This window comes from Tiliqua scincoides, chromosome 2 (genome assembly GCF_035046505.1).
Source record: "Tiliqua scincoides isolate rTilSci1 chromosome 2, rTilSci1.hap2, whole genome shotgun sequence".
Classification (NCBI taxonomy): Eukaryota; Metazoa; Chordata; class Lepidosauria; order Squamata; family Scincidae; genus Tiliqua; species Tiliqua scincoides.
Window position 1 is genome coordinate 47,600,003 of NC_089822.1, and position 9,619 is coordinate 47,609,621.

Consider the following 9,619-nt stretch of genomic DNA (forward strand, 5'->3'; position numbering starts at 1 on the left):
CAAGGGCAGAGCCCAGTGATTTGGGCAATTCTGGAGGTGGAGCCCACAAAAGTTGTCTATTCACATAAGGCTAAACACACATCCAGATAGCAGAAAAACTGGCTTAGTTTCTCTATACTACTATTTGTTGTTGGCATCCTTCAGTCTCAGAAGACTATGGTGTCATGCTCTGAATGGTGGTTCTGGAACAGAGTGTCCTCTCCAGTGCGCGAAGCCTGGGTAAAGTAGGTATGGAGGATAGGCTGTTTCCCATGCAGCAAATCCCCCCTCTCCACGTCACTGAAATGATCCAATGGAAAGGCAGAGGCCAATACGGTTGGTTCCAGCGGCGTCGCAGGAGTTGCCAGAACATGACTCTGTTCAGCCATGAACTGCCTCAGGGACTCCGGCTCCGGATTTTGCCTCAAGATTGACTCCTGAAGCCTTTTCCATAACTGGATGTAGCCACAAGGCAGCGGAGGTTTAGGATCAGAGTTTTCCTTCTCTCAGATGAGCTGCCTTCCCAGGCTGACGAGTCCCATGTACCCGGTGGCTGTTTAGTTGCCTCTTACGACAAGTACAGCCAAACTGAGGACCTATTCTTATCCCCGGCCCCCATACTACTACTACTATTCCACTTTTCAACAAAAAAATTCACAAAGCAGTTTACAGAGAAAAATCTCTCATTTGTCGACCCTAGAGGCTGGCTCTGAGAAACAGTAGTTTGCCCTCACTTGGTAAATTGCCAGAGGGTTCTGTTCCATTACTAAGGCAAGTGCTCTGCTGGCGCAGTGAAGGATTGTGCTGCTAATCAATCCAAGAGGGATAGCTGTGTTGGGACAAAAATGAATAATCTCTGGCCCTGGAGCGATGATACAACCACAACTCATCACCTCTCTATATCTCAGTAAGTTGCCAACATTTTTCAGCATTTTGTTAACAATACAGTTCATATCCTTTGATTGAAAGGAAGAGATGAGCAATCATATTAAGGTGTCCGGGAAAGAGGTTCTCCAGATAAGAGTGAGTCTAAATCAAAATCTCCAAAAGTGTGCAAGCAGCATCAAGTTCCCTCTATGGGAACATATTGGCTGTTATCCTTCAGTTCACCCTCGGGTTCCCATGACATTTTATTTGTGATTACTGCACCCTTGAATTTATTCTGTGCAAAAGGAGCAATAAATATTTTTAAAAAGAAAATACTCATATTACTGAAGTAAATATGCTTCCTGTACAAAAAAAAATGGATCAAGTTTTTATTTCGTATCTATTTTAAAACCTTTTTATGTTTATATAGTTCAGATTGTTAAGTTTGTATCAGTTTAGGCAATACAGGTTCGGCATACCTTATCCAGAATTCTGAAATCCAAAGTATTCCGAATACCATGACCTTTTTGAGCACCAACATGATGGCACAAATGGAAAATTCCACACCTGACATCATGTGATGAGTTGCACAAAATTATTTTTGAAATATTGTATAAAATTACCTTTAGGCCATGTGCATAAGGTGTACAGTATATGGAAATAAATGAATTTCATGTTTAGACTTGGCCCCATCCTCAAGATTTCTCATTATGGAAGTATTGGAAAAATCTGTAAAATATGGAAAAATCTGATATCCAAAAGGCTTCTGGTCCCAAGCACGTTGGATAAGGGATTCCCAACCTGGACATTCAGTGCTGAACAGCCACTTGTGATGGACAGACTCACTTCCTAAACTTGAGATCTATGCCATTCAGTGCAAGTTACTGCACATGGTAGAAAACTGTTGTCACAGGGCAATTCAGATGATACTTTAAGCACTGAACTGGACCCAGGCAATCAAAGACATGAGCGCTCACAGTGTGCACATGTCTTGACTCTTCTCACAACCAAGTCAGTTTCATTAATCCTGTGAGGAGTGATTTAAAAATACTTTAATAGTAGGCTTAGCAGAGTATGTAGAGGGGCAGTGGAGGTGAACTCAATGGGAATGAGTTTGGAAATTCATTTTAAAATGACCTTCCATGGCATTTTCAGATCATGTCAATGGAAATCATTGTGACATCACTTCTGGAAAGTAGCATGGTGGCGCTTGGGAGATGCAATTGTGCAGTTTGACATGTACACTGCTACTGAGTTTGTTCCTCTCAGCTGGGTGGTTTTGTTGTTGTTGCCGTATATACATCACTTCAGGACTGTTGGTATAGCTCTTAAGTTATTCAATCAAGCTAAGCTATAGTGAGTAATTGCATCTCCTGGAGTTCCTTCCATCAATAGGAGGATCAATCAAGCCCAGTCAAAGATTTGCTGAAGGAAAACTCTGGGAGATATATGACATTAGTAAACTTTTACAATTTCTTCATTTCATTTTTATGGTGTGGACTCTTGGTGAATTCAGGCAGCAAAACAAGATGCCATTTTTCTTGGAACTCCACTGACAAAGTGAAAAAGGCCCAATGATGACAGCTGCTCCTCTTCACATCACATCATTCCCAGTTGTTGCCACAACTTGGGAAGGCCGGTGAAGAATCTGATCTTGTTTCCTGGTGGCAACAGGCTGCATACCACAAGTTAATGGTTCTTCCACGCTAAATCTAAAGCTTGTTGGGAAAATGATCCCCACAAATCACTTCTTTAATAAAACAGCTTATTGATTATTTTTCCCCAAAAAAATCCCTGCAGTGGTGCTATCACATGTTCATAAAATATTAATGCAACAGACCATAACTGCCTGTTTCTGGCCCTTAAATAAACAAGTGAGATACTAAAAATGTCTGATGCACAGAAAGCAGTCAACATTCATTATATTATGGCTACTGAGCTGAAGGATGAACAAAACAAAAAATCCACTAAGATAGTCAGCAGCATTGTATCAGAATTAATATGCATCTTCATGTTATGATTAGCAGCATGCTCTTAGAGACTCAGTGCCAAAATAGTCAAGATGAACATTCCCAGCTATGGGTACTTTTTTTTTTTAAGTAGTAGCTGGAGTTACTGATCTGGACTGCAGCATGAAGGGAGGGAGGGGGTTAACTCTCCTGCTCCTTTTTCTTGATGAAAATGCCTCCCACAAAGCCATTTGTCCTGGGAGGAAATACATAGGGCAGTGTTATTCAAACTGTCAGGTGCGGCTCTTTAGGGAGGAGCCAGGAACTCAAAGGGGAGGCGCAGGATGTCCTCTTGAAGTGACAGAGTCACACTCCTGGGCAGAAGAGCCCTGGGCAGAAGAGCCCGTCTTCTGCCTTTTTTTTATTTTAAGCAGAAGAAAGGGGAGTTGCTCAGCTTCAAGAGTGGCTGCTGCCGCCCTGCCCTCTTCTCCCTCTACTCCGAGGCTGCCACCTTCTGTGTTCGATGCATGTTGTTTCCAAAGCTCTTCAACTTCAACCCCCATCTGGCAAGTACCAAGCATGCTCATTTTGCAGTCCTTGCCCTTACTGACCATCAGAAAGAAACCCTCCTTGATCCTTGTCTGGTTGGTTCCTAGTTCCCAGCCTGGGATCACTTCTCATCAAAGTGAAATCTCTCTTTTCAACCCCTTCCCTCTTCTACTCCCCCCTTTCAATCTCCAAACCTTCCTGCTTTCCTCCCCCTCCCCAAATAAAACACTTCCCAGGGGTCTTAAAGTTGTTTCCATGCAGCTGGCAAAGGGGGGAGGGAAGAGACAAGCACACTTTACTTGGCCAGGAGCAGAAAAAGGGTACTGTTTTTATTAATCTTGTTGTTTGACTGAAGAGGAAAGGCTATATTTTTAAAGTGATGAATCTTGCTATTTGAAGGGAATACTTATCAGCCATTGATGAAGTGATTGCCAGCCCAATCCTATCCACACTTTCCTGGGAGTAAGCCCCATTGACTCTAATGGGACTTACTTCTGAGTAGACATGCATAGGTTTGAGCTGTGCATCTCCTAGTATAGGAGACAAATCAGCTTCCTAACCAAACCCTTATCAGCTCTGAGATATTTTCATGGTCTATTTTTGTTTTCCCCACCAGCTGCTGGAACAATTTAATTTCATTACATTAATAAAGGGTTCAATCCTATCCAAGGAGAATGGGAGAAATGACTAGCTGGATTGGGGTCCACAGGGGTGTGTGTGTGTGTAATGTTGGTCAGACTGGTTGTTCACAAAGTTCATTTGATAAAACAATTCTATTGGTATGCTTACAAAGTTAAAAAAAAATGAGTCTTCCTGGACCAGATAAAATCTACCTACTCCAGTATCTTGTCTCCAACAGTGATCAGCAGCTGATCATTTATAAAGCATGTATATTGCTGTGTATTAATAATATATTTTAAGATCTGCATTTAATTAATGATATGATTAATATATTTAATATTTCTGGCCACTTCCTGTTTAATGATGTCACTTCCAGCCCTCAGGAACATGATGGGGAGTCATGGCCAACAGCCACAGGGGTCAAGGGAGCCACTGGCCAGAAAAGTTTGAGTACCACTGACACAGGGGGTAAACATATACACTTCTGCTTGGAGCAATAACAGCTTTGGAGATGAGATATTTCCCCATCAGGAAAATGACAGAAGCAGAAAGAATGTAAAAAAACAAATTCTGTCCTATGATGCTTATTCGGAGACCCACTGTCGCTATTCTTTTTTAAGACAAAAGCACAATTGCACATTTTTTACTCATTCATTTTGGGTGCAATCCTAACCAACTTTCCAGCACTGGCATAGCTGTGCCAGTGGGGCATACACTGCATCCTGCAGTGGGGAGGCAGTCAAGGGGGCCTCCTCAAGGTAAGGGCATGTTTGTTACCTTAGCTTGGGGCTGCATTGCAGCTAGGTCAGCGCTGGAAAGTTGGTTAGGATTGTGCCCTTTGTCTCATTTATCTCAGGTTCACCCACAATGCAGTTTCATGGACAAAATGTTGGCAGATTTACCCTGAGGAGGCCTGAGTTCCAGGCCCTGTTCTGCTCTGAAGGTCTCAGGATGGAATGCAGCCTATCATCAGCTCTCAGCTTGAACATAGCTTTGTTGCAAGAACTGGCTGTGTGACCATTCAGTTCCTTACCTGTTGCTATTCTGTTAATTACTAATTCCAAATCATATTAATTCAAAGTGCATCAGCCAAAGACGGGCTAATCAAGGGGCAATTCAACCCTAATAATCCCCCAGCTGCTTTGACATGCAAAAAAATAAAACAGGTGGAACCTGCAAAAGGAACAGTTCCCCAGAAAAGACCTAATTGTACCTTTGGGCCCAATCTTGTCCACCACTAGCACCCTGCTGGTATCAAGTGGGGGGGGGGAATGTTGGATCAGGAGGCTTCAGAAGGAAAAGGGGGGTTTAAATTTAAGTCCTTTTACCTCTCTTTAAGCCTCCTGCTCTGTAATGGGTCTCCTCTGACTTGTACCAATGATTTTGCTGCAGCAAGTTAGAGGAGAGAAAGGGGGTGGGGAGGCTGCAAAAGAGGGAATAGGATCCAGCATGCACCATCACCACCAGATCCATCTCCACCCTCATTCTTCCCCACTCCATTTAGCCCCTCCCCACTGCTACCTTACCTGCATGTGTGGCAGCACTCCCAAAATGGCCACCAAAGAAGCACTCTGCACTCCATTTTGTGGTAGCAGAAGAGCACTGTGTAAAAGCACTGGGCTGTAGGAAAAAGCATAGAATTCAGCACTTTGTTAAGATGTAATGCAACAATGTTTTCATGCCTGATTATGTCTGCGAATTGGTTTGGATGATACTGTCCAAGCTCTCTCTTCCATGGAATTAGGCACACATGAGTACATACTACTCCCACTCACAGCACACCTTTCCCCTTCTTCTAATTGCATGTAAGGTTGTTGCAAAGGAGGTGGTGCTTTCTCCAAAGCTCCCTTCATATGCAATCTAAATGCTGTTTGGAAGTAGTATCCAGATCACATGTGGGGGGAAGTTTGAACAAATCTCTCAACAATTAAACAGAGGGAGGGGCCAGGAGTGTGAGCAGGACATATTCATGCACGTCCTTAATTATACAGGTAAGGGGTCCAAACACATAAGAACATAAGAACAGCCTCACTGGATCAGGCCATAGGCCCATCTAGTCCAGCTTCCTGTATCTCACAGCGGCCCACCAAATGCCCCAGGGAGCACACCAGATAACAAGAGACCTCATCCTGGTGCCCTCCCCTGCATCTGGCATTCTGACATAACCCATTTCTAAAATCAGGAGGTTGCGCATACACATCATGGCTTGTACCCCGTAATGGATTTTTCCTCCAGAAACTTGTCCAATCCCCTTTTAAAGGCGTCTAGGCTAGACGCCAGCACCACATCCTGAGGCAAGGAGTTCCACAGACCAACCACACGCTGAGTAAAGAAATATTTTCTTTTGTCTGTCCTAACCCGCCCAACACTCAATTTTAGTGGATGTCCTCTGGTTCTGGTATTATGTGAGAGTGTAAAGAGCATCTCCCTATCCACTCTGTCCATCCCCTGCATAATTTTGTATGTCTCAATCATGTCCCCCCTCAGGCGTCTCTTTTCTAGGCTGAAGAGGCCCAAACACCTTTCCTCATAAGGAAGGTGCCCCAGCCCCGTAATCATCTTAGTCGCTCTCTTTTGCACCTTTTCCATTTCCACTATGTCTTTTTTGAGATGCGGCAACCAGAACTGGACACAATACTCCAGGTGTGGCCTTACCATAGATTTGTACAACGGCATTATAATACTAGCCGTTTTATTCTCAATACCCTTCCTAATGATCCCAAGCATAGAATTGGCCTTTTTCACTGGCCGCACATTGGGTCGACACTTTCATCGACCGGTCCACCACCACCCCAAGATCTCTCTCCTGATCTGTCACAGACAGCTCAGAACCCATCAGCCTATATCTAAAGTTTTGATTTTTTGCCCCAATGTGAATGACTTTACACTTACTGACATTGAAGCGCATCTGCCATTTTGCTGCCCATTCTGCCAGTCTGGAGAGATCCTTCTGGAGCTCCTCACAATCACTTCTGGTCTTCACCACTCGGAAAAGTTTGGTGTCATCTGCAAACTTAGCCACTTCACTGCTCAACCCTGTCTCCAGGTCATTTATGAAGAGGTTGAAAAGCACCGGTCCCAGGACAGATCCTTGGGGCACACCGCTTTTCACCTCTCTCCATTGTGAAAATTGCCCATTGACACCCACTCTTTGCTTCCTGGCCTCCAACCAGTTCTCAATCCATGAGAGGACCTGTCCTCTAATTCCCTGACTGTGGAGTTTTTTCAGTAGCCTTTGGTGAGGGACTGTGTCAAACGCCTTCTGAAAGTCCAGAAACACAGATGGGGCCATCCAAACTGATCCCATGATTTTCTTTTACCAACAGTAAGAAATAAGAATATAAAAGGAAACATTCACTGGCAGAACTTTTATGTCTACTGTTATACCAGTTTTCACTAAAATTGGCTTAAGATCTCAAATATTAAATTCCATCCATGTCCACTCTATTATCTCTCTCCCCCCCCTCCCCACACTTTCAGGTTTGGTAGCATTCCTTCTGACATTTTAGCTTTAGCAGGAGGTTAATTAGACTCAGTTTCAGTGCTGCTGAGATGCTTTAGGGCAGGGCACAACAGACCAGTTTTTAAATGTCTGTATTTTAGAAACCCCAGGAGATACCAGCATGAAACCTGTAGCAGATTGAATCCACAGCTTCCTCCACACAAATATATTGAGTAGAATAGAATTTAGTTCCCTGGTAGAAACTCTAATTGGACAAAGTTGTGCTAATGATGTGCCCCTGAAGGGCATAATGAAAAATCTGACTTTGTAAGTGTGGTTTTGTTTTGAACATGATAGCTTTCAGGCACAACCCAAATGTTAATATCCAGATGTCCATATCCAACAGGGATCAAAGAGTTCCATGCTGAATACAGGATGTTGGCCATCCAGATGCCAACAACTCAGTTTGTACACTTACATTTGGGTGCTTCAAAATATTACTTAAAGATCAAAGTATAGTGTTATTTTGACATGCTAATCTGGGGTTTAGTGTGACAGAAAAGTGAATATCAATGACCAGGTAACATCTGAACAAGGAAAGTCTCTGCTTGTAGCCATGTTGTTAGGCCCAAGTACAAGGCCCCAGCTGTAACCAACTTCTAATCAGTGCATACCAGGCCTGAGAGAACTGTGGAGGAGGCCGCTTCACAGGGCCCTCAGATACCGTACCAAACTACCAAGTGGGCTCCAAGGCCAACTTGATTAACAACAGGGTACAGCTGTGAACTTCTCAGGTTGGGAGGGGGGATTCCACCATGAGTAAGAAGGCTTGTTGCATGTCCACTCCTAGAATGTTCAGCTGGAACCGAGTTCTGATTGGTGGGTGGGTCAGGAGACCTATAAAGGTGAAGGAAAAGAGTTTTTCTTTGTTCTAGCTTTGCCTCTGGCTAAGGGGGCCTGAGTTTTGACCATTCTGACAAGAGGGACCTGCCTTGACTGCAGCAAGGATGGGTTAGACTGGACTTTGGAAATCTAAGACTTCTGTGAGTGATAGTTAGAGTTAGGAGTTCTCTCTTTATTGTTTTATTAGTGCTGAGTGTTGTATTGTATTGGTATGCTCTACCCTAAATTCTAAAAGCTTTGACTGAGGCAGTGCTGTCTGTATAACTATTCTTTAAATCTATATTCAGTAAATACTATCTATTACAACTGACTGGATTATTGGGACTGGTGAAGCAAAAGGGACTGGTTGTGGGAGTTAATCCAGTGTGACTGGGTGGAACCTGGAGACCCAGTACTAGGAGCCTGCTTGGAGGTTCAAGCCAAGTTCAAGGGGGGCTCAGGCTGGAGCACAGTTCAGGGGAGGGTTCCCCAATTTGGCCTGGCTACCAGGATTGGAAGCTCTACAGTTAAAGAGTGATTTGTAACAGGCGTTGGAAAGACCTGAGGGGTGTCAGGTTGTTATATGGGTTTATGGCCACTTGATTACCCTAAGGCCAATAAACAGATTACATGGTCCTCAAGGGAGGGTCACCTTGATTGTCACATTTAGTATGATCATTTTTAGGATTTTTACCTCAAAGGCAGAAAGATAATAAATCTGACCACAGCCTTGTGATAGGAATAGCAATGATATTGACTGCAAAAGTGATAAAGGGCAGTCATGGAATTGTTTTCTTTTTCCTACAAAAGGTTAGCAGTATTTAAAGCATTGCTAAACTAAGTACTCCATTTTTATAGGTAGTACTTGTCAAAAAGGTGAATCAATAGTATCCTCCTGCTGCCAAAAGACACGTTGAGTAGGACCAGGGCCTATCTATCAGGCAGACTGAGGCAATTGTCAGACGGATTAGCAGGGTTGATGGAGGCTGCCATTGCCCTGGTGTGCCTCTGCCATCTCCTGTCCAACTGCCTGCCTAACGGCCTGGCCACCACAGCTGCTGTTCATCCTCTTACTCGAGTTTCATCTTCCCACACTCCCTAAATTTAAACAAGAAGATGGGCAAAGAGCAGAAGAGGAAGTGTGGCGGAGTGGCAGGCTAGAGTGCTGATCAGAGGAGCAGTAGTGGCAGATGATGCGCACAGTGGCAGACAGGGATGATGTGCTACTAGGTAAGGAGAAATTGGACATGGGAAGTTGCTGTGTGCCACTTCAGAGGCTAGCAGTGGCATTTGGCATAGCCCAAACTTGAGCCAGACCTTTCCACAAAGA